Source organism: Saccostrea echinata, unplaced genomic scaffold (assembly GCF_033153115.1).
Source record: "Saccostrea echinata isolate AGI-Se365-2 ecotype Australia unplaced genomic scaffold, CSIRO_AGI_Sech_v1 ptg000012l, whole genome shotgun sequence".
NCBI lineage: Eukaryota > Metazoa > Mollusca > Bivalvia > Ostreida > Ostreidae > Saccostrea > Saccostrea echinata.
Window position 1 is genome coordinate 7833867 of NW_026889761.1, and position 26914 is coordinate 7860780.

The 26914-nt window shown below is 32.8% G+C and overlaps 1 long non-coding RNA gene and 1 pseudogene across 1 annotated transcript; both read left to right on the forward strand.

Moving 5' to 3' along the window:
* Window positions 1-300: 300 nt before the first annotated feature.
* Window positions 301-7689, forward strand: LOC133185754 (uncharacterized; annotated as a pseudogene).
* Window positions 7690-16776: 9087 nt separating this feature from the next.
* Window positions 16777-26644, forward strand: LOC133185891 (uncharacterized). The gene is made up of 7 exons (XR_009720968.1): window positions 16777-16839; window positions 16949-16966; window positions 21526-21567; window positions 22349-22375; window positions 22537-22554; window positions 22823-22843; window positions 26615-26644. It is a non-coding gene; the product is annotated as an uncharacterized LOC133185891 (long non-coding RNA).
* The last annotated feature ends 270 nt before the right edge of the window (window positions 26645-26914 follow it).

Below are 26914 nucleotides of genomic sequence, written 5' to 3' on the forward strand. Positions count from 1 at the left end.
ATTGAGGCAATTTCCACTCTTGATATTGGAGATTTGATTGACTCTACAGAGAGTTGAAACTAAATTTGTTGTTTTTGTGTTGTTTGTGTATTGTGTATTGTTTGTTTATGACTACAAAACAATGAAAGCTATTTATTAATCCTCTTGTTAATGAATTCAAATTATTATATTATTATTAATCAACGCAAGTTTATATTGAAAATGACCATTTTTTCCACTCTCTCACAGATTCAAAATTGGATGCACAGAGTTATAGACACTGATGAAATCAACTTGTTTTCCACCTGAAATTGAATAGGAATGACAGCAGCTTGTGATAGTAAGAGTTGTTTGGTCAGCATTTCAGAAATATCAAATAAAGTCAATGCAAAGCCTTCCCCCCTTCCATTTTACGCTTTGTCCCAAAGTCACTTTTTGCTTTATATTTCTTGTTTCCTTTTCACCTTTCCTTTTCTTGTGTACCTCAGTTTGTTTGCAGCTTTTTGCTACAAATGATACCTGCATTGTGGATATATTTCTAAAAGCAGTCCTGGCCAAGACAGATTCTTCCTCTGATATGCTATAAACATTCTATTCATGCACATCTCCACAAGTTTTCAATATGTCAAAGAAGTATACAATCTGAATCGGATTTATTGAAGATAAGAGGAGGTTTCTTTGAGGAAAAAAGATAAAACACTTACAGTTTGTCCAAAGCATAGGTATGTGGTACATGTATGCCTTAATAATGTTTCAAATATTCATATCAAACTGATGAGATCTCTTTTGACTTTGAGCTCTCTAAAGTATTAAATGCCCCAACTCAGTTAATACTTGTATAAAATGGGTAGGCTTACATATTCTTTACCTATCCTGAGAAGTGTGAATGTTTCACAATTTATAATTTTGACAAGAATTAAAAGTTGCTTCACCGTATATGGTTTGTTAGTTATTTGACTTAATACTGCATTCTGAATTATCAGTAGATGCTGCAGTTATGCTTATATTAAAGTTAGAAATTAATTTCATAAGTATAAATATTTTTTCATAAGCATCCAAAACCAACCATGATACTGTAGATATAATGATGAAATCAACATCAGTATCAATAAAAATTGTTTACTTCATAGGTGTTCCAGTATTTTGAATAAGACTTTTAACTATATGAAATCAATATCAAAATTGATATTTAAGGTAGTCAGATCCTCAGGTCCATTAAATCAGCAGTTAAGTAATTGGAAATGTTCAGAAAAAATCTCTGAATTCACAAAGTAATGTATATTTACCCACAATTTTTTTCAAAGCTAATCATTAAAGTTAATCATATATATAGGGAAAATTATCACATTTCCAATATATATTCAGGAAAAGCAAATAAAACATAAGCTATGCATTTTATAAGTGAAAATCGAACAACATTTATATTTTACATTACATGTCAATATTGCAAACATAATGATGATATCAAATTGATAAAGAATAATACTGCTAGAACCATTCAATCATATTTAAATATTATCAATTTATTTTATATCATTTTGCTATTACGATATCATGGATATTGACAATATTTAAACCAATGTAAGCTTCTTGGAATATGAAATAACGGCTTTATATTATAGTTGTTGACTATGTTGAATTGGTATTGTTACATTATCTCTCCAACATAAGCTCTTTTAAACATAATATTGTTGAATTGGGATTTATTTGTTCATAAGGTGAAATCAAAATTGATACAAAAATATTATCAATATTAAAAATATTGATACCAAGGTAGCCCCTTAAACTTGCATATAAAATAATGTATGCATGTTGAAATAATTTATATTATAGTATCAACATTATTTGTATTGATATACATGTATTAGAGTATCAACATCATTCATATTGATACTACATAGTCATGATAGTGTCTTGGACATATTTCAATTTTTAGGTATGCTCTTGGCGCTGGATGGAGGCCCAGTAAAATGTGTTCCCTTGAATGGGCCTGTCATAAGCAAAGCAAGTCCAATTCCAAGGGAATTATAACAAAAGAACCGCCAATCTTCATGAAGAAGTTTTACAATTTTCTTATAAGATTTGGATCAGGTTAGTCTATTCAGAAGATGAATTAATTGATTTTTTTTTAAATTATTAAATGGTAGATTTAACATACATGTACCTCTAACTGTTAATAATTTTTTTTCAATTTTTTTTTAACAGGAGTGTGTTCTAATTGCAGAAATATTCTTGTTAAAAGAAAGGAAAATTAATGGAAGGAAATAAAATGCTAAGGCCTTAACAGGGTTCATAAATTTGCTGCTTATTCTTTTAAAAGCCAGCAGCTGTTTCTGGTTACCTAAAAAAAATCTTAAAATACAGTAACCAGAGACAGCTGCTAGTTGATATGTAAAAAAATTTCCAAACTATTTTTTGTATTACCTTTTCAAGAAATAGTTTCCTTTTTTATAATTTTTTAAATACATGTATTTTTGAAACTAATTTGTCTGCTCGTATGCTGCATTTTCATCTTTGCTTACATTTTATATATAAATGTAACAGACTGTTTTAAATCTTAAATTTGAATCTTTAACAAGAGGCCCAAGGGCCTTAACGGTCACCTGAGTACAATACAACAATTTAGAGGATCCATAAACTGACAAATGAAGCTTTGTTGCCCAAAAGCAAGAAATATAGTATGATTAGCATCAACAAAATAATTGGTCTAGTATCTATCTGTCCCCCATTTATCACTATTACCATGCAGACTATTTAACAAAATGTCTATTTTTTAACCCCATATTATAAATTCTCACATTAGCCTCTCTTGGCCTTTGAAGAACATTTAAAAAGATAAGTTATTTTTGTCTCTATTTTATTCATTTATTATTTCCAAGTCTACCTGATCATTAAAACTGTGAAAGTAATTTTTTTTATTTTACAATAAATATTCTTGCATAATTCTCGTATTCTTTTAAACTTTCAAATACATTGATTACAGTGATTAATTACCAAAGATGAATGGCAAAGGGGAATAACTTTGCTCAGCAGAATACATATAGAGCACTGGGCAGGACCAGAACACTTGACTAAATGGTCCAGGTGTTCAAAATTCTGATAAAAATACCTTTGCATATTAAAACTTCTACTCTGTTTACCCAGAAGCATAGAAGATTTTCAAAGAAATGGATTTTCACTATATCATTAAATAAATAAAGCCCCTTCTTAAACCAGAACATCTGACCCAGGAGCCATGAACTCACAATTCTGGAAGAAGCACCCTTGCTCATCATAACTATACACTTGTTTCTTTGCTTTATAACCAGTAGTAGAAAAAAATAATTTATTTTGAAAGAAATTATGCATTTTCAATATATAATCAATAGAGTCCCCCCCCCCCCTCTTCACCTAACCCCTGACCCAGGGGCCATGAATTTCACAATTTGGAAGAGACATTCTTCCTTATCATAACCATGCATTTCCTTTGTTTGAATACTACCAAGGAGCAGAGAAGAAGATTTTGAAAGAATTTTTGCATTTTCCCTATATAATCAATAGAACCCCGCTCTAACACAGGAACCCTTGACCAGGAAGCCATGAAATTCATACTTTTGGAAGAGGCAACCATGCTCGTCATAGCTCATCGTCACTATGTACCTAGTTTATTCAATATCCAGGAGCATAGAAGAAGATTTTTAAAGAATTAATGCAATTTTACTATATAATCAATAGAGCCCCGCCCTAACACCTGAACCCCTGACCCAGGAGCCAGAAAATTTACAATTTCTGAAAAGGCAGCCATGCTCATCTTAATTATGTTCTTCAAGTTAGTTTATTTAATATCCAAGAGCAGAGAAGAAGATTTTCAAAGAATTAATGCATTTTCACTTTATAGTCAATAGAGCCCCGCCCTAACACCAGAACCCCTGACCCTGGGGCCATGAAATTCACAATTTTAGAAGAGGCACTCTTACTCATCATGACTATGTTCTTTGTTAGTTTATTTAATGCCCAAGAGCAGAGAAGAAGATTTTCAAAGAATTAATGCATATTCACTATATAATCAATAGAGCCCCGCCCTAACACCAGAACCCCTGACCCTGGGGCCATGAATTTCACAATTTTGGAAGAGGCACTCTTGCTCATCATAACTATGTACTTAATTATTTTATTTAATACCCAGGAGCAGAGAAGAAGATTTTCAAAGAAATAATGCACTTTCACTATATGATCTATATAGCCCCACCCTGGGGCCAGAACCCCTGACCCTGGGGCCATAAATTTCACAATTTCGGTAGAGGGCTCAATGCTTATTACAATGATGCCAACAGCTTGACTGCTTGATGCCCAGGAGAAAAGAAGATTTTTAAAGATTGCATTATTTTTTATGGTTTTTGCCCCACCCCTCAGGCCCCATATGGGGGGGGGCAGGGACCATTAAATTCACAATTTTTGTTCCCCTTCACCCATAGATGCTATATGCCAAATTTGGTTGAAATTGGTTAAGCGGTTTCAGAAAAGCAGCTAAAAATGTTCAAATGTTAACACACGACGCACGACACAAGACGCACGCCGACGGACGAGAACGGATAGCAATAGGTCACCTGAGTGACTCAAGTGACCTAAAAAGGGAAATGAGCTCGACCCTGACCTTTATTCTGTTGAAGCTGAACCAGAACTTCCCAGTAAGGAGCAATTGATGGTATGGTATACATTATCTACATGTAATTATAAACTGCACAATCAAAAAACAATTCATTAAATCTATTTTAATTTCTTTTCGATATTTTCATTCCTAATCAGATTAATATATTTAATATAACTTTTTCTAAAGCAAAATGAGATCACCGGACAATTTCTCTGGTGAAACTGAAATAGAACTTTCCACTGAGGAGCAAAAATGGTTTGTTATACAATTTGCAAGTATTACAAAAAACTACTTAAAAAATCAAAGAGCAATCAGTCAATATACAATTAAGCTTCTTCGGTTACCTGAGTCACTCAGGTGACTTACTGCTATATCCGTTTTCATTCGTTAGTTGTGTGTTAACATTTCAACATTTTAATCTTCTTAAGAACTAAGACTATCTTGACCAAATTTGGTGTGTAGAATGTATTTGAGAAGGGGAGTATAAATTCATGACCTTCACCCCCTAGGGGTCAGAAATTCTGGGTTAAAAAAAAAAAAAAAAAAAAAAAAAGTTGATCAAGTTTTTCAAAAAATTCCCACTCCCAGACCAATTATATTCTTGTTTCTTTGTGTTATGGCACACCTTATGGTATATCGATCAGGATCCTTTGAATCTAGAAAATATCTAGTACATGTGTAATTTTGGAATCTGTAGAGATCCTTACCCCTTAACCATATATAATCTAATTATTCTTCCTTCTAGAGACATGGTACAGGGAATTGTGTGTAAATCATGAACTTGGGGTCATTCCCAATTAACCCCTGCCCCCTGCAGAAACAGGAAAAGAAAGAATATCCTTAAAACAGTTTTTATAGCTATTCCGTAATAATAGGTATTCTTGTTTTTGTGTCATTGCATAAGGAATGGTAAGTAGTTCTTGACCTGTGGATTTCATTATAAATTTGCCACTCTTTACAGTATTGTATGTTGTAATCAGGTGACCGCTAAGGCCCATTAGCCTATTATTCCTTGTTAAGTTGCTTACATTTTACTGATAGCTCATGGGTCTATTGTTCCTTGTTAAGTTGCATACTTTTTACTGATAGTGCTAATTTAGATTCCTCCTATCTAGAGACATGTGCTTTGTTATCAAATTTCACTTCTGTTAATCAGACTGGTCTTATTTCATGTTTGAAACTTTTTACAGTAATGGACTTTAATAAGTAGAATACATATGTAGCAATTGTAAAATGTTAGCTGGGTTCAGCCATTCCATGTCATAACAAAAACTTATGCTTATGCCTAGCTATAATAAAATATAAAACACTGATGCCTCAGTATGGCAACTTAAAGCGAAGGTTAAACTTTCTCAAATGCAAATCAAATACTTTGGCACACAAAGTAAGGTCTTGTCTTGAGGAATACACCTGTGAAATGTGAAAACCCTAGCAGCAACCATTGAAAAGATATGGAAAAGGTTAAAGTTTTTCTAACGTACGTCAAACATCAAGTCAAAGTCAAATGGTAAAAATTAAAGGTGCCCAAGGAAAGGCCTTTTCACAAGAAATATATATGTGAAATATGAAAGCCCTAGCACCAATCGTTCAAAAGTTATGGCTAAGGTTAAAGTTTTCAAAAAGTAGGTCAAACTCCAGGGTCAAGGTCAAAGGGTCAAATTTGTTAGTATCCAAAGGAAGGTCTTCTCACAAGGATTACTTATGTCATATTATTTTTATTTAGATCGTTGTCTGTATTTGACTCCTCACCAAAGCTCAGGGATAAAAAATAAAACACACAACTCGTTGCATAAAAATCATATACAACAAATCAGGGAGTTCATATATATATATATATATATATATATATATATATATATATATATATATATATATATATATATATATATATATATATATATATATATATATATCTTTACTTCAGAGAATCGCAATCAAGATGGTTTGGAAAAAGAGGTCTTAATTGGCACATCACTGTAGCAGCATACAAATCATCAGCTGATGTTGTATTTGAAAAAAAAATTATTCATCTCTTTGATACTGCATATTAAGATGCCTGAACATCAAATGCAATTGTTGCTGTTTCCTTAACCTTAACGCTGCGTGTCTTCATGGGCACCTCAGCATATCAGGTATAGCAGAAATAAAACAAAATATTGGTATCCAAGTTCGATGTCTTGACTTTGCTGGCCCTTCAGGAGGAAAATCTATTTGTGATAGAAGAGCCGCGCACAAAAAATCTGCCATTCGAAAGTATGTCAATGAGGGAAACGATGTGCGCACTGCCCAAGAGTTTATGGTTGTTGTAAAGAACCGTAACATGGTAAACACAAGATTCTCCTGTGAACTTAAAAATGAAAGACATGTGTCTGAATAATTTTGAATACAGCCCTGATTGCATTAAAGTGTGGTGCCAGCATGCCATAGGAAATGGGAAGATCTACACTTTACATCCCTCAGATAAGCTATTAGACTCAACAATAGAGGTCCTTTCTGTACCTGAAACAGAAAGTGAATGTTGTAGATGTGATGTACAACAAATATCAGAACCTGTGCAAAGAAATGATGAACCTTCAATGGAAGAAGAAGAGACAGATGATATTCATGAACTTGATGAAACAACAAAGATGCCTAAGTGATAGAATAAAAATTTTGTACAAAAAATTCATGAAAAAATCAACACCCTTCCAAGTTTACAAGGAGAGACTTACCCAGCTGGATCGGTAAAAGTCCTTCATAAGTCTTTTCTAAAATCCAAACATGAGGTTAAACGGTTTACTCCTTCTCAAAAAGCCTTCTTAAAGGAAAATTTTGAATTGGGAGAGAGCAGTGGGCGTAAACTTGACCCAAAAGAAGTTGCCATGGAAATGAGAAGCGTTCAAAATTGGCAAGGAAAGCCAACTATTATAGTAAGTGAGTTCCAAACAACAAATCAAGTTACCAGTTATTTCTGTACATTAGCTATGAAAAAAGGAAAGCTTTCTGCAGTGATGGGATGGTTGAAGAAGACATGGAAGCTGGAAATGATGAAGACATTTTCAGAGCTTGGCTACTTTAGCATCTTATTAGAACTGATTTAATACAATTACTGAGTTATAGTATATGATATATTAAGAAATAAATAACAATTTTAAATTGTGTTGAGAATTTTGAACAGTAAAACTGTTGTAACAAGTTACATAATGTGTTTGTTTATTTTTAAAATTTGAGATAAACTTGATCTCATTGAAACAGAATGTCCATGCAATGAAAGAATTTATATATATATATAAATGTCCTGCTTTTATTTGTTTTAATGTTGCATCAGTCATACTTTAAATACAATATTTACATGTGCCATTTATTTACGTGTATCATTTTGACCCCGTAATCGAAGATTCGAGGGTATATGGCTTTGCCCTGTCCGTCGATCCGTCCATCTGTTTGTCCTCAAAAACTAAAACATTGCCCAAAACTTTAGAGTGGTTTGAGCTATGGCTCTCATATTTCACGTGTTATTTCTTATAGCGCAATGATTGAATTTTATCTGAACAGTTTACACTGATTTTTCTAAAATTAAAAATTTTATTAAATCTTCTTCCAATTCACGTGTCTTTATGAGTTTTACCGAGACTAAAATGTTAAAAAAATTATTTTAATTTGGGTTTACGGTGATCACAGAATGTTCAATTTTATTACACAGAATTAAACAAACAGTTTTTTTAATTATTCTTTTGATACACGTTTCCAAAATGTCTTTTATCGGGAAAATAGATGTAAACCACAGCATACGTGTTTTCTATATCTGGGAAACATGCAGGAAACTACAGGTGATTGCTACCATATCGGGAATCTACGTGGAAACCACTACTGCATGTTTCCGCGGTTTCCCATATTGGGAAACTTACGGGAAACCACAGGTTGATTGTTTCCATATCGGGAATCTACGTGGAAACCACTACTGCATGTTTCCACGGTTTCCCATACTGGGAAACTTACGGGAAACCACAGGTTGATTGTTTTCATATCGGGAATCTACGTGGAAACCACTATGTGGTTTCGATAAAATGGAAACTATATGGAAACTACTGATGTCACGATTCCCATATGTTTCCATCAGGTTTCCAAATTTGGGAAACCTGGCTTTTCATCCTGTGAACAAGGCCTTTCTTCGGGTATCAACATATTTGACCTTTTCATCTTGGAGTTTGACCTAATTTTGCATGAATTTACCCAGTTTTAACCTTGGCAATAACTCTTGAACAGTTGGTGCTAGGGCTTTCATACTTTACATGTTTATTCATTGTGATAAGAAGTTTCCACGGATATAAATATTTTTGACTTTGAACTTTGAGTTTTACCCACTTTTAAAAAAAAACTTTAACCCTTGACATAAGTTTTGAAAAGTTGTTACTCGGGCCTTCATATTTCACAGGTGTATTCAATATGACAAGGCCTTGCTTTGGATAGCAACAATTTGGACCTTTTGACCTTGACCTTGGAGATTGATCTCCTTCTGAAAAAACTTTAACCTTTGCCATAACTTTTGAAAAATTGGTGCTAGAGCCTTAACATTTCACACGGGCATTTCTTATGTCAAAGCCTTCCCCTGGGTACATTTAATTTGACCCCTTGTGACGGTATATATTGTCGTTTTCTACATATTGTCGTCGGCGACAATATGGACCTACCCTCACTGCACATATTATTGTCCATCGGTACATACTGACGCTGGCGACAATATGTACCGAGACGAGCCTTATTTTCCTCCTGCATAATGGACGACAAAATATACAGTCAAGCACCAGCACATATTGTCGTCGGCGACAACATGTACAGTCAAGGTTGGCATATATTGTCCTCGATATATTGTTTTAACGAATATTTACTTGAGAAAAGAAAGAGAGAATGACAAACACACACGCACTGAGGGAGACAGACAGCATTACTCGCAATACTGCAATACTGGTCAGAAAATTGTGTCCAGGATTGACGTACATCACTATGACATATCAGGATACCGTAATTTTGAGATCTCTGATAAATCAGTGGTGACTTCTCAATATGAATGAAAAATTTACGAGAGGGACATTTTAACAACAAACAAACAAAGAAAAACAAAATCAATTTTGTCCAAGTCATGACCCCAGGAGTAATGTGTGGGCACAATGAGTGATCAAAGTTTAACATAGGAATATATACAGAAAATCTTTAAAAACCTTCTCAAACACCAAAGAGATGTAGCACCCCTCCCCCCCCCCCCCCCCGCTTGGTGCTTTGATTTTTTTTTTTTTTTTTTTTTTTTTTTGCTTTGGTAAATTCTGTTTGTTTAACTTGTATATACTTAGTCAACAGGTAAAATTTCATAATTAAATAATTAACTTATCATATACAATAACATTCAGCGCAGTGAGGGAAGGTACACATTGTCGCCGGCGACAATATGAACAGGACGACAAAATGTACCGTCACAATCACGCTACATGAAATAGCATACGAGACACGTCAGTGTAATTCTCACACCAATTACATTCACAAAACTACCAAAAAATAACAAAAGACATCTTTAAACAAAATATCTAAGGGGCGACAATATGTACAGTGAGGTTGAGGCACATAATGTCGCCAGCGACAATATGTACATATGTAACTTTTCAGTCGGCGACAATATGTACCGATGGACGACAATTTGTGCAGTGAGGGTAGGTGCATATTGTCGCCGACGACAATATGTACAGAACGACAATATGTACCGTCACACCCCTTGACCTTGGAGTTTGACCCACATTTAAAAAATTTAACCTTGACAATAATTTTGGAATGGTTAGTGCTTGGGCTTTCACATTTCACAGGCATACTCATTTAGAACAAGTCATTTCTTTGGGGAAAAAATCCCTTAATTAACCTTGGAGTTTGACTTGACTTGAGAAACTTCAACTTTCGCCAAAAGCTGTCATATGGGGGTATCAGTGTTCCACAAACACATCCTTTTTAATATGTATTGTTCACTGAATTTCAACAAATGCATGATAACTCATTAGAGTTGAGTAAAATTCACATACAAAAGCAGCCACGGTAAGAATTCTATATTGTTTTTAGGCAATATTTTTTTAAATTGACAGACTACGACCTCTAAATTGAAGAGATAATAGATGTTTGACTCTTTCTTCTACAATTAAATGTTCCTGAAAGAATTTATTTTGGTAAAATGATATGTCTATCTAAATACATGCAATGGGGAAAAACAACAATATAATGCTTGAAGCAATGACAAAATAGATAAGAATGTGTTGCTACTTGCTATAGAATTGATTAAAAAACCTTCACGAAGTAAAATCTGGACAAAGTAAAAGTTTTGGTCACCCGAAACAAAATGATTAAATGATATGAGAAACATTATGTGAAATGAAAAAAAAATACTTTCCACAAAGTTTTACTAAATGAGTCGTTGTAATTACAAAACAATTAAGCAAAATCTGCAATTAAGAATTCAGTCTTTTCATGAATATTGATGAAGGAAGTGCGTAAAAAGTAAATAGACACGCATGTCCTCGGGAAATCATAGTCGACGAGATATGTTGCATTTTGACGACAATTATGAATGGAAGGTTAATATATGTTATTACAGAGTAAATGTTTAATACTGGTTGCTTTAAAAGATAAGTATCTTAAAGTGTAAGACGTTTGCCATCCATGTCAAAAGTTATTTGTATCCGAAACAACCAACTCGTATTCTTGACGCCATTTTTGTTTATCAATCTAAAAGTAGCGACGGTGTAACGTGATGCATTAATTTAGATAGAGGTATTACTTTTCTTAGCAGGAAAATAAATAATTATAATTTGACATCTTTTTAACGCGTTCATTTTCCAATAATATTGTGTATTTACAACATTTTCGTAACTTTAATTGGTAAACAAAATAAATAAAATTCCATCTTTATCTTTAACTGACGCAAGTTATAGCGTGTATATCTTTTTAAAAGTTGAAGTGTGGTCAACAATAAAACATTAAACATCGAATTTTGCCTTTTTGGCCCTTTTATAGACCCCAAAGTAGTAAGTTGATTTAAAAAAAAAAACATTATCATTTTGTCATGAAATAATTCAAATTCAATTTTCAGTTTTGATTTATATATTGCTAATTGCTTTTACCTTGCACAAGTCATGTTTTCCACTTGAAAAGTGCAACTGACGGGTACCTGCCGTATAACACATGCGCAATATCAATAATTTTTCAGTGTGAAGGCCAATGGAAATTTTGGACAAAAATACCTAGTCACTGGAAAATATTTTGTGACTATCACAAGAACATTTTTGGCAAAAAAAAACGTAAGTATTTTAATGAAAACTTTTTTTTCACTTTACCGATAGATGATGTAAACTTACTTGCATTTTGTGTATTTCTATCTGCTCTTTATTTCATGTTTCATAAGAAGTTGGATTCTTCTATTATAAGTATCTACAACAAAATGCGTTAAAAGTGTCATAAATGTGAACTAAATCATATTATAGTGGTAGCATTAATATTTTCATATATATATTTTTTGTAAATATGCAATATGTCAATTATAGTATATACTTCTTACTGTTCGTTATCTTAACCTTTCTCATTAAAGAGAATAAGAAAATTTAAAATGTTATCAAAGACGGTGGAGAGGAAGATTGAAATGGCTTTTTCTCTCTTATCGTTTTTTTAAGGATACACCAAAGGCTTTTTTCAAGATTTTCAACAATTTTGAGATTTTTGGCTAAGAAAAAGAAGTTAATCACTGCTTTATAATGCACGTAAAATTTTTGGTAATTATGAAATGGTTTTCTAATTATTTAACAATAATGAAACATAAACACAACCACATGTGAATGTTCCGTTATTGAAGCTTCTGATTTCATCTGTGACTGCCTGCTCATGAAAGACGCAATAAATCACTGTGACCACTTGGGGAATTCTTCACTAGCCACACAGAGGTTATCATTAATTAAACTACAGGGACTCTAGATTTAAAGAAGGAGATCTAACAGATCACTGATGACCATAAAATAGGAGGTGGAGCTTAGCTCTTGCCATTTTGCCGGGAAATCTTTCTGATTCAGAATTGAACCTATTTTACTTAATTAAAAGCATCTAAATACAGAAAAGAACCTCCCATTCTTGTGAATATGCATGGAAAATATGGTTAAGTGACAGGTATCCAAAGCTGAATCTCCAAGGTGTCATATATTCCTAGCTTTGGCAGATTTTGCTGTGTAATGGGTTTTTGCCCTCTACTGTAAAGTAAGATCAGACAGTTTGTGGTATTATTTCAAAGGATTCAGCTCCCTTATTTATTGACCAATTTCTCTGAAAATTGGATGGGTTATTTCTCAAATGTGTGTTCACAAAACCGTATCTCAGATTTTTGATATCTAGCTTAGTTTTGGAATTATTGAGGGAAATGTTAAATTAGGCTAATAAATTGTTAACATTGAAGGACAAATGGCTGTAACTTTTGAATTAGAAGATTTATCAAAAATCTGAGATACAGTTTTTAAGTTCAATCTTTAATCTACCTTGAGGCAAAATTACCACTTTGAGGGGTTAAATACAAAAAAGTTGATTTATAAAATATTTATGCACACTAAAATTTACATTAATATTTAAATAATTTTTAAATAAGTTATTAATTAAAGTTTAAATTAGGATAATTAAATAGTGAATTTAACAAGCTTTCAAATGATATATACATTTATTACGTTATCTTTGATAATGAAAGAATTACATGCAAATTAAATTCCGGCATTTGGAAACCTTTGGTGTATCCTAAATCCCCAAGGAAGTTTTACCTAACCCAGATAAAATTTATCTTTCTCAGAGAGATTCTGAGCGAGATTCTTGTGCAAATAATACTACGAATTTTATTCAAAACAATTCATATCTTGTTAATAATTCATGGAAAAAAGTTAAATCAACAATATACATATTACCTTTAATTGCATCACAAATACCTTTATCCACAACCTGATGTAAATACATTCTTGGGTGGAAAAATAGAAAAGTAAATGAATATTTAAAAGACAACTCGTGTTATATTTGTTGATTTAAATTCCCCATACATGGAATCATACCATTTAAGAGGCCCAAGAGTTAAGTAAAAGTACCCCCTCTGACTCAAAAAACTACAAATGGAGCTCAACGAGAGAGCTATAGAACCAAAGACGTCAGCAGTAATCATGATGATGGAAACCCTGCCCCTATGCATAAAAGATATTGATTATGCATAATATTGCTTCGTATAGTATATTTAAACAATAGTACTTCAAAGAACAATATAGTCCGTGACTTAAGTATATTTCATGACAGGAGAAGATTAGAAATTACCTGAATCTCAGTAGAGGATAAAAAAGGAAAGGTGCACTTAACTGAGGCATAAATTGGAAATTCAACGACACAGACGTAGGTACAGACTATTGATGACAAATTCAAAGCCTTTTAGTAAAAAGAAGTCGGTGAAGTGGGGCCGCTGTCACGATAAAAAAGCTATAGATCATAAAAAGGCCTTTGAAGGTCGCCATTGGGGTTTTTCTCGACGTAAACACTTAATCTTCGCCATATTTTCACTAAATTGGGTATTGAAAAGTAAATATCTGAGGGTTTTCAATAGGATCATGTCAAATGACTCGTGCGAAATCAACGAAATGACGTGTGCATTAATAATGCAATATTTTCAATGGTCTAAAATAGTGCACGACGCAGGAAACATCATTCAGTATATTGTTTAAAATATAAAGTGATATAAAAATACATTCAACAACGCATGAATTTGTACCTTTTCACAGATACATCCAAAATTATGCACATTAAATGTCGATATGATGAATTTTCTTTCGGTAAAAACTTTGTCTTTGTTTGGTGTTTAATGGGAATGGTATTCCAATTTGTTCTTTAAAAATCTGGAGCAAACATAAAGAATTGTAACTGAGTATAGAAATTTATCAGAGTATTTGCTCATTATTTTTTTTAACTTTAAGTATGTTCTATTAAATAGTATGATTTAGTCTGATCTTGCCGCTCTTGAAAAGATGTATTTCTTTTTAAATTGTATAACTCTGATCCCTTATTGTAGCCTCATCATATTCCCAAATTAGGAGCCTTGATATGAACAAACTTAATTCTAAACTAACTGAGAATGCTTTCAATCAATGTGACTTATAATGAATGAAAACTCTGATGTTCGTAAGAGGAAGTATTTTGATCTTTCCCCCAAATATATTCCCATGAATAACTTTTAAAGCCCAATCTGCCCCCCCCCCCCTTCCCGTGTGCCGTGATTTGAACAAATTTAATCTAATACTACCTGAAGATATTCTAAGGTATAAATATGATTGCATATTGTGGCAGCGCCCTATACCCGTCAGTCATGATTTAAAGAAGCTTAGATCAACACCAGTTGAGGATTTTTGCTAAAAATATGACTAATCATGGCTTTCCTCATCTTGTGAAGAAGCTTTTCAAAGATATTTTGCCTAAAAAGCTTTTCAAAGATATTTTTCCTATATGTCCCTAGGCAAAATTTGATCATCATTTGTGGCCCCACCCTTCCCAGGGATCAATATTTGAACAAACTTGAATTTTCACTACCTTAGGATGTTATTGTATCAATATCACTAATGTAGTTTTTGCTGTTCTCGAGAAGACATTTTTAAAGATTATTCCTTTGTATTCGTATATAAAATTTTCATATCCATGATCGTTGCTTTAGTTCTTAAAACTTTAGTCTTTGAAGTTGGAGGGTATATAGTCAAATGCTTGTGTGTGAGTGAGTGCATGGACAACAAAAGTAATGATTTACATGTATATTGGGATTGATGTGCTCTTTTGCAAGGGAATGCTAAGCTTTGCAGTGCTTTTGTTAAATCTATGGTTTAAAAATGTTTTTGAAGCAAAGTCAATGTTGTTCAGAAGGACTGAGGATTAATCCCTCATATATGAATTTTCATGGGATTAAATTCCCAAATATCAGAATCTAAGGGATTTACCCCATATTTTATTCTAAATGGAAGGAAATGTCCAACTGATCACTTGAAAAAGACGTTAATGGTAATCTAACAACCAAGCTTTATGATAAACGTGAGGACTTTAACTTTTCAATCGTCAACTTCCCTTACTTATGCAGCAATATACCTTCTTCACCTGCATACGGGGTATATATCTCTCAGTTGATTCGATACGCAAGAGCATGCTCTACGTATGTACAATTTCTAAAAACTAGGTAAATTATTGACAAACAAGTTGATGAAACAAGAATATCAGCTGTCTCGTTTAAAGTCATCATTTCGTAAGTTCTATGGTCGATACAATGACCTTGTCAGCAAATACAATTTATCATTGAGTCAAATGCTGACTGACGTTTTTCATACTAATTGTTAGGCCATTATTTACACACTGAATTGTCGACGGATTTTTCCGTTATTTCCCTATTATGACAAGGAGCACACGGCGGATGTGACCGGTCGGCAGGGGATGCTCACTCCTCCATGGCACCTGATCCCACCTCTGATGTTTAGAGGTCCGTGTTTGCTCTGCTCCTATTTTGTATTGTTTAACGGACTTTTGAGCTTGAATACTGTTCGTTATCTCCATATATTTCATCCAAAGGATTTATCACATTGGAACACATTTGTCGAAGAAAATATCCAAATTTGAGAAATATCCTATCAGAAAATTATGAAAGTGATAGTATTTAAAAGAAAATTAACATATTCTAACATTAGATTTGATATTTAAAAAATTAAATAATTGTGATTTTCGGTTATGCTGCTAAAAATCCAACCATTACTTTTATCTTTTTCTTTGCCATCACAATTAGCAATGGTAGGATAAAGTCCAGAGTTAAATATCGCACTGTTTGATAATTTTTTTTTTATTTTTTCTTTATCCTTTTTTTTTATCTTAGGAATCGTAGCAGTTCTAAGATCGACATACTTAAAATATTCAACCAGGTAGTGTGTATAAGAATACAACTGCACACGAGTTTTCTACAAATAAATGCTGCTCCTGTATAAAATCGTGTTGTGATATAGAATACATAAAACTTTAATTTTTTCATTGTATAATACATACCATTTTAATCAAACATAAAGTACAAATTCATAGAACTCACCTCACATTTTCAAATACATTAAACTAGAATGATTTTATTTTCATGGCAGGTTACAGAACTTCAATCTCCTTTGAATAAAAAAAGATGGGATCTATGTGGAGCAATGGTGACGGTAATAATTTATTCAATGAAATAAAAAAGCTTTTAGAATCAGAAAAAATGTATCTTAAAAGTAATATATGAATATTCATAAACCCTTGATTTGTTTTATTTCTTTTCAGATCTTGTAAAGGAAAGGGGTATGACAATATTTGTTTCTCATGATGTCATAGTATATAAACTTTAAGAAAAAGTTTCTCAGCAGAATACAACTAAAAAGTGAATAATTACTTAAGGATTATGAATTTTTGTGTACAATTCTTTGTAGATGCTATATCTTTATTACAACGTAGACGGAAATTCGAAAGTTCATAAAATGTCATATTTCGAATAAATTCCTATTTGATAAAACCCAACTTACCAAAAAAAATTCGAATCCCCCACTACAGGTACAAATTTTCTTAATACATGTAGTTCCAAGTAAGTATCTGACATACAAATGTTGTTTGAGATAGCTATAACCACATTGTAATTTGAAAGGACTTTAAACCTTCTAAAAATTCTCCCAACTTGTATTCGATACTCAAGAGCATGCTCTAAGTACGATTAATTCTTTAACATAAGCAGGCTACTGGCAAATAAGTTGATATTACAGGGGCATCAATAATCTTGTCTTAAATCGTTTTGGTAATTCTGTGGTCATTATAATGACCTTATAAACAAATACATGTCTTTGGGTTGGATCCTATCTTGACCGACAAATTTCCTTCCATTTCTCGGGCCTTTATTTTTATATTAAAAAATCTGGGAGATTATATTATACGAGTCCATGCTCATTTTGCGAGTATGTATATCGGAAATATCTCAGTTTTTACCAGGACATTTAATGTGTACAGAACTTCTCAAAATGATGATACAATTTATTTAGATATTTAGATTCCAAACAAACTAAACACCTGCCCTTGCATTTTACGTCATAGAATGTCAAACACAGGTATAGACTTTTCACATAATGACCTAGAGAATAGTGATCCAACCTCCCCTGAATAAATCACAGAAAAATCCTTTTCTACATTTTAACTTTACATTTTAATTACCAAAAAAATATTATGCAACAAAATAAACTGGTTTGGTGTGTGGTCGTCCATGCGCCTCGAGTGTCGACTATGTCTAGATTTTTGTTCCAAACAGTGTTTGGTCTACACTAACTGTCTCTTGCCGCTGTGGAGGCTCAGACACCCCTCTCCAGTGCGAGAAGGTTTACAGTCCCCCCTCTCCAGTGTCGAGGAGGTTACACGTACGTCTTACGTTTAAGACTAGAGATGTGAATAGTACCGGACGCCATATCATCTCTACACTACTATACAGGATGAAAACCTGTTAAATATCATACACAGAATAATATAGACATACAATTTACACCGTGAAAACGTTACAGTGCAATATGTACAACTCAATAAATGCTTTACTACACAACAGTTATTACAGAACGTAGAACCGACAAATAAAGACACAAACAATCCACCGTACAATTAAGACTCAAACATTTTCGAGTAACTATAAATAACAGAACTTAAAAATATCAAATAGCGAATAGCTTAAAGTTGCATGTTTTAGAAATTCAGTATCTGGGTGTTTTAAGATTTTTACAACTTTATAAAATAATAAAAACAAACACAAATAAGGTTTACCTCAGAGAAGCAGGACCATACAACTAAATTCTAAATAAGGGTTGGGTCGTAAAACCCTCGGTGGTCTGCCATGTATATAACATAAATCAAATAGATCTTGAGAAGTTTTGAAAACGTCCGTCTCCCCGGACTGTCGTGTTCAAACTCCTAAGCACGGACTTACAAATATTTTAAAGGTCCATTGATTTGAGGTATAAAAGGGGTAAAATGAACCCGGTGAAAAATGGAGGCTCCGCACAAGTGAATACAAATTGCTTGCGTGTTCGATTAAGGACATGTAGATTTTAATTTGACAAGACTTCTACACTGTTATCTGTATATTGAGTGTTAACTCATAATATTGTGTAGATATTATTTATATATATACTTGAAACATAATGATACAAGTTGAACTTTGGGTTTTTAAGCACTCGTAGTAGTAAAACAAACAAAAAGGGAAATACACTTAATATTTCAATATTTATAATAATTTTTTTTTAATTTTTAAATATTTAACTGTATATAGATTAATTATTACATGCATCTATTTCAATTTCAGAGAAAAATGTTTAATTCCCATAGAACATTTCAACTCAATTATAAACTAAACCATTCTGAAACATTGAAAGTAAAAAAAAATCAAAACCAAATCAAAATCGAAAATAAATGTCCGTTTAAACAGCCTCTAACCGTCACGGTGGCTTAGTCGTAGAGCGCTCGCTCCGTGATCGGAAGCTTGTTGGTTCGAGCCTCGACCGCGACTTACCTAAGTCGATAAAAAATAGGTAGCAGCTGTTCTTTCGCCAAGCGCTCGGCACTTTGAAGGGAACGTTGCGGGTCTTTCGGATGAGACCTTAAAAACCGAAGCCCTCTGCCACGGCGGGCGGTAGTACGATAAAGAACCCTCATTGCTCAATGGCCCTGAGTGCCGAGTAAAGGTCTAAATTTAAAGCCCTTCACCGGTATATGGTGACGTCTCTATATGAGTGAAAAATTCTCGAATGGGGGCGTAAAACAACACACATCAATCAATTAATTAAACAGCTTTTCGCTGACCACTACGGCAAGTATTCACTTATTTATCGTCATTTAAATAGCAAACAGTTAAACAGCAAAACGTATTTCGCAAGCATTTTAGAACAGAATTGTTTAAGAAAACTTATTTTTTATGTATAATGGGTTTTCGTGCCATATTTCTAAGTGTAAACAAAAACATCTATCCATTGCCATTCATTATTCTAGCTCTCAAAAAAATGGAACGATGAAGCACTCTGTTTGAGAAATGTAGTTATTGAATCCAATTAATGTCAATATTTGGGGAAATTGAGCGTGTTGCCATATTGATATGTTAATAATACTCAATTTTGCAGTTACTGTAAATGGGTATTTTGTATGCTGATGGTAATAAACATTACCTAATTATTAAAAAAGTGGAATTTGTGAGAAATAAATTGATTTTTCTATCCGTCGTTATGTAGACACATGACTCGGCTTATCCTTCCAGTTTTTGACTATGGAATATTTGGCATACTTGATCAATACATAAAGCTTACAGCTTATCATCTGATCGTACCAATGGAATTTCCTGGGGTCCGTGTTTTATGCCCTGTTCACAGATTTGTATTGTTTGTAGGCTTTTATTAGATTGTAAGCTGTTACTGTTTTCTGCATTTGATGTTGGACTGTTCTCAGCGCACAACTTGCATGGATGTCTGACCCTAATATTTGGGGAGAATTACATTTTTAATTAACGTTATGTATGGAATATTGAATTGTCTTAGGTACATTTGACCTAACTGAATATTGTAAGAGGACATGTGGGTCTTAAATATTTACTATGAGCAATGGTAACAGTAACCATGGCCAGAATTGCTACCCCGATGAGGAATGAGGGAATACAGGGCTTAAAATTTTCTCAGACTGAATTGTTCGTTGTATTCGCACCAACCTTTTTGATTTGATGCAACGAGAAGAATATCACAATTTTACGGAGAAGTCCCTGTGTCCTTTTCCTATATTTTTCAATTAATAGGCTGGAGAAGATTATAAAAGCGGATATTCACTTTTTATTGAAAGAAATGATTTGGTTTTGTTTGATAAGGCACATTTTTCCGTCCCTGATTTGAAGTTTCACCTAGAATCCATCTCATTGCTTTGTTCTCCACAAAATTTTGAGAAGTAAATCCAAACCAGAGTTTTCTTCGTATATTTTTGTTTGAGCTTGAGCAGAACGTGACCACGAAAATCATCAAAGATGATGGAACTCTGAATCTACAGTTCATCGACGACTGCCGGGAAATTCATTATTGGCTCTGTAGATTATTTCTGTACTCGGTTGAGCTACATGTAGAATGTGCTTCCACATCAAAAATGGCAGCGGACACTGTTGTCCAGGATGCTGATGTAAAAAGACGATTGGCATCTAGGTTCCTAGGCCTTCAATTACCCCTTAAAGGTGATCTCCGTTGTCATTTAGTCTGCCTCTGGAAAACTTCTGCTTGTTTTAACTAAAGGCATAGATCAGAATGTTCCTGGATTTATAATTACTTGGATATGACAAAGTTTGTATATATTGTTTTTTTACGTCCCATTCGAGAATTTTTCACTCATAAAGAGACGTCACCATATACCAGTGAAGGACTTCAAATTTCGACCTTTCCTCGGCATTCAGGGCCATTGAGCAGTAAGGGATCTATATCGTGCCAACGCCCGCCGTGACACTGGGCCTCGGTTTTAAGGTCTCATCCGCAGGACCCGCAACTTTCGTTTCAAAGTGCCGAGCTCATGGCGAAAGAACAGTTTCTTTCCATATTTATCGACTTCTGTCAGTCGCGGCCGAGATTCGAACACACAAACTTCCGATCATGGAGTGAGCGCTCTACCGACTGAGCTACCGTGACGGTGGATATGACAAAGATACATGTACATGTATATAGACCGAGTGGTTTCTTGACTTATGTGAACATTTTTTTTTTAACTTACCAGATCCTCAATATGATTATTACATGTAACTTAAATTTAGATATTAAACCGTATAATCTTATCCTATATGTTGTATAGTTTTCTTTAATCTTTCATTTTGTATGCAGAAAGAACGGCTGAACGGGAAAGAGAAATTCGAAGATTAGAAGGTACGATTCGTGTTAAGATTACTATCAATTTCTCTTTTATATCGCATATTTATCGAAGATAAAGAATTTTTTAAAATTGCTTACTGTTTTTTATTTAATGTAAATAATATTTAAATTTTTAAACAATTCTCTCTAAAAGGAGATTTAAGAGATGATACTTTCTGCACTTAGTAAGCATATCCTCTATTCCGCCAATTGTAACTTAAGAAAAAGTTGGGGGGGAGGAGGTTAGAAATATTTTGATGATTGATACCGAAAGCGATAAATACAAACCAGCTCTTCAACGTTTTTGGCAAACTTAACCACAGAATTTTCTTGAAACTTGATGCATAATTAGGCTTTCAAGCTTCAACCAAATGCAATGATTATTTGTTCGTAATGGATTTCTATCTTCATGATAAAAGGCTTTAAGAATGACGAAATGAGATTTTATAGCTATTTTAATTCCTCAATTTGGATAAGGCACGTTAATGACCATAAAGGTAGAAATCGCGGATCTTTGTCTTTATGCAGACATAAACAGACAGAAAAAGATTGCAATGTTTGCCAAATGAGTGGGTATTATTTAATAATTGAATCATAAAATAACACAGTTCTTGAATTCTTGTTGGGTTTTCTGGTCAGTGCAGTGATTCGGGAGCCATAAATTGAAGTTCTATATCATCTCAACCATCTGAGGTCTATAAATATTATTGTCCTCGGATAACTAAATCATCGAATTAACAAGAAAACATTAATCATTATATATAAAACTTTTCCTAAAATATTTTCTTTTGAACAGAACTAAGAATGCAACAAAGGAATGAAGGTAATACTGATTTTCTTTTCATATATTATTTGTAATTTTTTTTTGGTTAAATTATTTTATTCAAGAATATTCAAATTTGAATGACTAGTATATGTGTATCATCACTGAGCACTGAGTTAACTGATCAAATGCTATTCAATCTCAATATTTTTTTTTTTCAGATCGTCGAAAACAGATTGGTAAATTATATTGATTTCTTTTTATAAAGATATAATAACTATATATATTATAAAAATCATTATTTTTCAGTGCATTAATTCAAGCAAAGTGTCTTTCAAGACTCAGTACACATTACAATCAAAAAAAAATTATTCTACTTTTTTTTTACTTTTGATATGCCACAGTTAATATTAATTAATTGATGCATAATTATATATATTTCTTTGAAAGACGTGGAAATTTAGCTGGTTTTTTTTTTTTTTTTTTTTTGCATTTTTTTTTTTTCAGAGCTAGAAGAAAAACTAAAAGGTATTTAAAGAAAGAGAGTATGGTCGGTAGCAAGGGGTGTACATAGTTAAACAAGATAATTTGATGGCTCGGGATCAATAAGCATTGTCTTATTCTTTCACTTTATGATAAGTCAAATCATTTTCAAATATTCATTATTCCTATTCATCATTGTTACTCGTTTGATTATTTCTTAAGATATTGTCTATTTACAAGCACATTTTATATGCTTTAATAAATCAAACTGATTAACGAACGTGTTGACTCAAATAACTTTTGTATATTTTTAAACTTGTACTGATATTGCTCTGATGTCAGTGTTCTTGTGAAAAAGTGTGCAGTCTTTGTGCATTTTTCATTTAAATATTAAGTGTACGTACAGATTACTCGATGCAGTAGTTATATATGATCATTGAAAGTGGGTGTCAAAAATAGATGAGTTTTTTTTTTTTTCATGGAGGAATGTTTTACTTGGCAGTGCTCTTGTTTTTGTTTGTTTTCCTCTTTTTTGTCTTTATATGACTTTTGGCTTTGTTTTGATAATTTTTCTTTGGCTTTCTCTTTCCTAGTTCTTCTAGTGAAACATAGAATAGCTTATTGTTTGGATGCTCCTTGTGAACCCATTGACATTAATGATGGCTGTGTTTTCAGTCTTTTGTCCTGACAAGCATTTCCTACAAACGAAATTTAATCATAAAAATATTACTACACTCGCTGTCTGGTTTTCGCCGTCTGTCTGGTCGTTATTATTTCAAAGAGTGACCCTCCTTCTACATGTAGACTAGGGTTATATACGGTTTTGTGAATAATTATTTTTGACAGAATGTTGTCCCGTGGTAAATAGAATACAAAACTTCCGTTTTATTCATTTATACCGAACTCCGTATTTTATTTTGATCTGGTTTCCCAATAACTAGACTTAATAAAGTCACATAACATTTTTAATCATGTATTGATTTTGATGTATATCCTACAATTAAATGATTTTCTTAAAATGGAATAATCTGTTAAATTCTTTTAAAACTCTTTTCAGTTTGATTTTGACTAAACTCTATACATAAATAAACTTCATTTAAAGTTAGACTGTCTATATGCTTATACATTTAGTTTTTTTATCTGTTTAATAATTAAGATTACGTATATAAAAAAAAATTATAGTTCAACATTTCTCTTTGGATTATTTTTTTTTTTATGAAAGTGCTATAACGTTCACTAAAACTTTGTAAAAGTGATATACTTCGAACAATAAAAATGCTTCTTCTCATTACATTAACTTCATTTAAATGAATTTTGATATATATTGAGACTAGCTAATGGTTCATTTTGTTAATAAGACTTTAATTAATGAAATATGGAGATAATAAACAGTATTCTTGAAAACTCAAAGTCCAACATTTTTAACAATTTTCTCGTGGATACCTTGTTTAAATTATAAAACATTTTTTTTTTTAATTGCAACTCTTTCTATTTCTTGATTAAAATGAAGTAACTTTTTGGGGAAAAAACAAAATATGATGAGAGAATGCAATAACACACTCTCAAAAAAGTATTTCTAAGTCAACTAGTATATTCCTGCAGTCGTAACAGTGACATTTGTTTTTTATGTTATGTTATTTCTTTCCTTTTTGTGTTTTCCCCTTCTTTTTATGGTTAGATTTTTTTTTTCGATTCGAGTCAAATCACCTGAACCAAACGCTCAAGTATAATTTTCTAATCTTTTTGTCCGTCTGAATGTCTTACGGATGATGTATGTCAAGTTTGCATATTTGACTTACATGTATGCAGAATCACTGTGTAAATTCAATCCGAACATGAAACTAGAGTGTTCCAAGGAATGCATGCTTAGCCTGCTTTGTAGCTTCATTAAAGGTGTAAATTACTCTTAGAAGTGTAGATAGCTATTTATTTACTACTAGCATGATAGTTCATGCAGAAAAAAAGTATCCACGGATAGTATAAAATTGCTAAAGAATCTGAAAATCAAAGAAAATATGATTCCCAACCCTCAAATGAATAATTAAATTGAAATTAAATTAATGATTAATTATTTATCATTTCACATGTATAAACACGTGTTTCAAAGACTTAACTCCAATTATCAGTGTACAAGATCCATTGTGGGATACCAATCCCTATGTATTTTCATAGTATTCAAATACTAGTTTGTATGGTAACTGAATATCATACAGTTTCAAGGTACAGTGTCATGAGCTCATAAACGTATAATTGCTAATTATCAACACCCCCGCCTCTCACAGTTCAAAAGACATAAGTTAAATTAAACTCTCCGCGGTATTTTTTGCAAAGTAGGTCAAAGGTAAGGGCCAATTGGAATGTAACGATGGTATTTTTCATAATGTTTTATGACAATCACTGCACATGCTAAATAGCATAGACTTTCCTCTTAAATGTCAAAAATATGCTGTATATTGGTACTATTAACTATTTTTTAAAAAGTAGGTCAAAGGTCTAGGTCAAGGGTCACGAGGTCTGTAACCATGGCAATACACAAAAGCCATAGTGCCAAGGAATATATGTGCAGAATATCAAATCACTATCTCTTACAGTTCTTGAGATACAGAGTGTGACACACGGACGGACGGACAGTTAAAGAGACGGACAGACAGACAGAAAGACGCCGGGTAAAGTCATCCCCAAGTGCCACTCTGCTCTGCAGGCGACACAAAAAGCATCGTGTTAAAGAGCATTGCAGGTAATCCTTTTCAAAAGGAGATGATTATGAAATAGTGAAACGACAAGGAATGAAAGAACTTTGTGCTGCGATGATCAGAACTTTAAATATTTTATCACATAGAGGACATCATTTAGCATATATAATGTAAAACTTTCACTTTTTTTAACATTACTAACATTACGAGGGTTGTCCGGTAAAATCGTGGACAAAGCGTTTTTCTCAAAAAATAATGGGCGCACTAAGCTGAAATTTTCAGCAGTTGTTTATTTATCAGATTTAAGTGCATCGTAATTTTTTTGATAAAATAGAGACAAAAAACAAAGTGTTTAAATTTGCTTGAATGTACACAGGGTACGGTCCTACGGCGCACGATCAAATAACCAGGATTTCATTTGCGAGTACATGAGTATTATTTCGAAATAAAAGTACTAAATAGAAAAGGTTGGGGTAAAAATTATCCTATTTTTAATCCACTACCTATTATGTCGTCTTTTGTAAAATTTTAAGGCATTTGCTTAAAATTTGGCAGTTTCCCGACCATTTCAAATGGGGAAGTGGTAAACGCAACAAGCAAAAAATGGCGATGTTTGGTGACGTTACGGCGCACAGGAGAGCAGTTTCGTTTGATTTAGATGTAGTAATTACGCACCACGAAACTTTAAATGGCCACAGAAGGAAAAAAAGTATGAATAAAAAGAAACTCAAGTATGTGCATCAATGAAATTCCCGAATTTATGTGGGGCTTACCTAACTTTTTTTAGCAAAGAGGAAACGTGACGCTGCTTTATACACTTTGACGTTATCATACTTGCGCCGTAAGGCGATACAACACATAACATAAAGTTTCATATTTTGTTTATTTGAGCACATATCTATTTGAAATTTGCTATGTATTTTGATGAAAAATGTATTAGAAAATAGTAAAAATTTTAGAACGTAGTGATGATTATTTTTTACTCTAGACAACTTGTCCACGATTTTACCGGACAACCCTCGTATTTATTCATGACTTTAGCATATAAACGTAATGTAATTAAAAGAGAGAGAGAGAGACGATTACCGTAGACAATTTGCTTAATGTTATAATTCTATTTTAGAGCTGAAGCTTCAACAGCAGAAGAAGGAAGGTAAGCTTCGCTTTAATTTCACTGCTTTTTAGATGTATATGATTTTTCATTGAGCATTCTAATCTATAATATACCATTGCTTAATTCATGTATTGTTTTCCAGAGGAAGAAGAGAGAAGAAGGAAATATCTCGGTAAAATACGTTTGGAAAAATATGAAGTGTTGAAATTCAATTCTAATTAATATTCTTATATATTATTGATATCAATGAATTTTAGAACCATTAGAGGAACCTTGGAGAGCAATATCTTCCAAATCGAAAGATCCTTG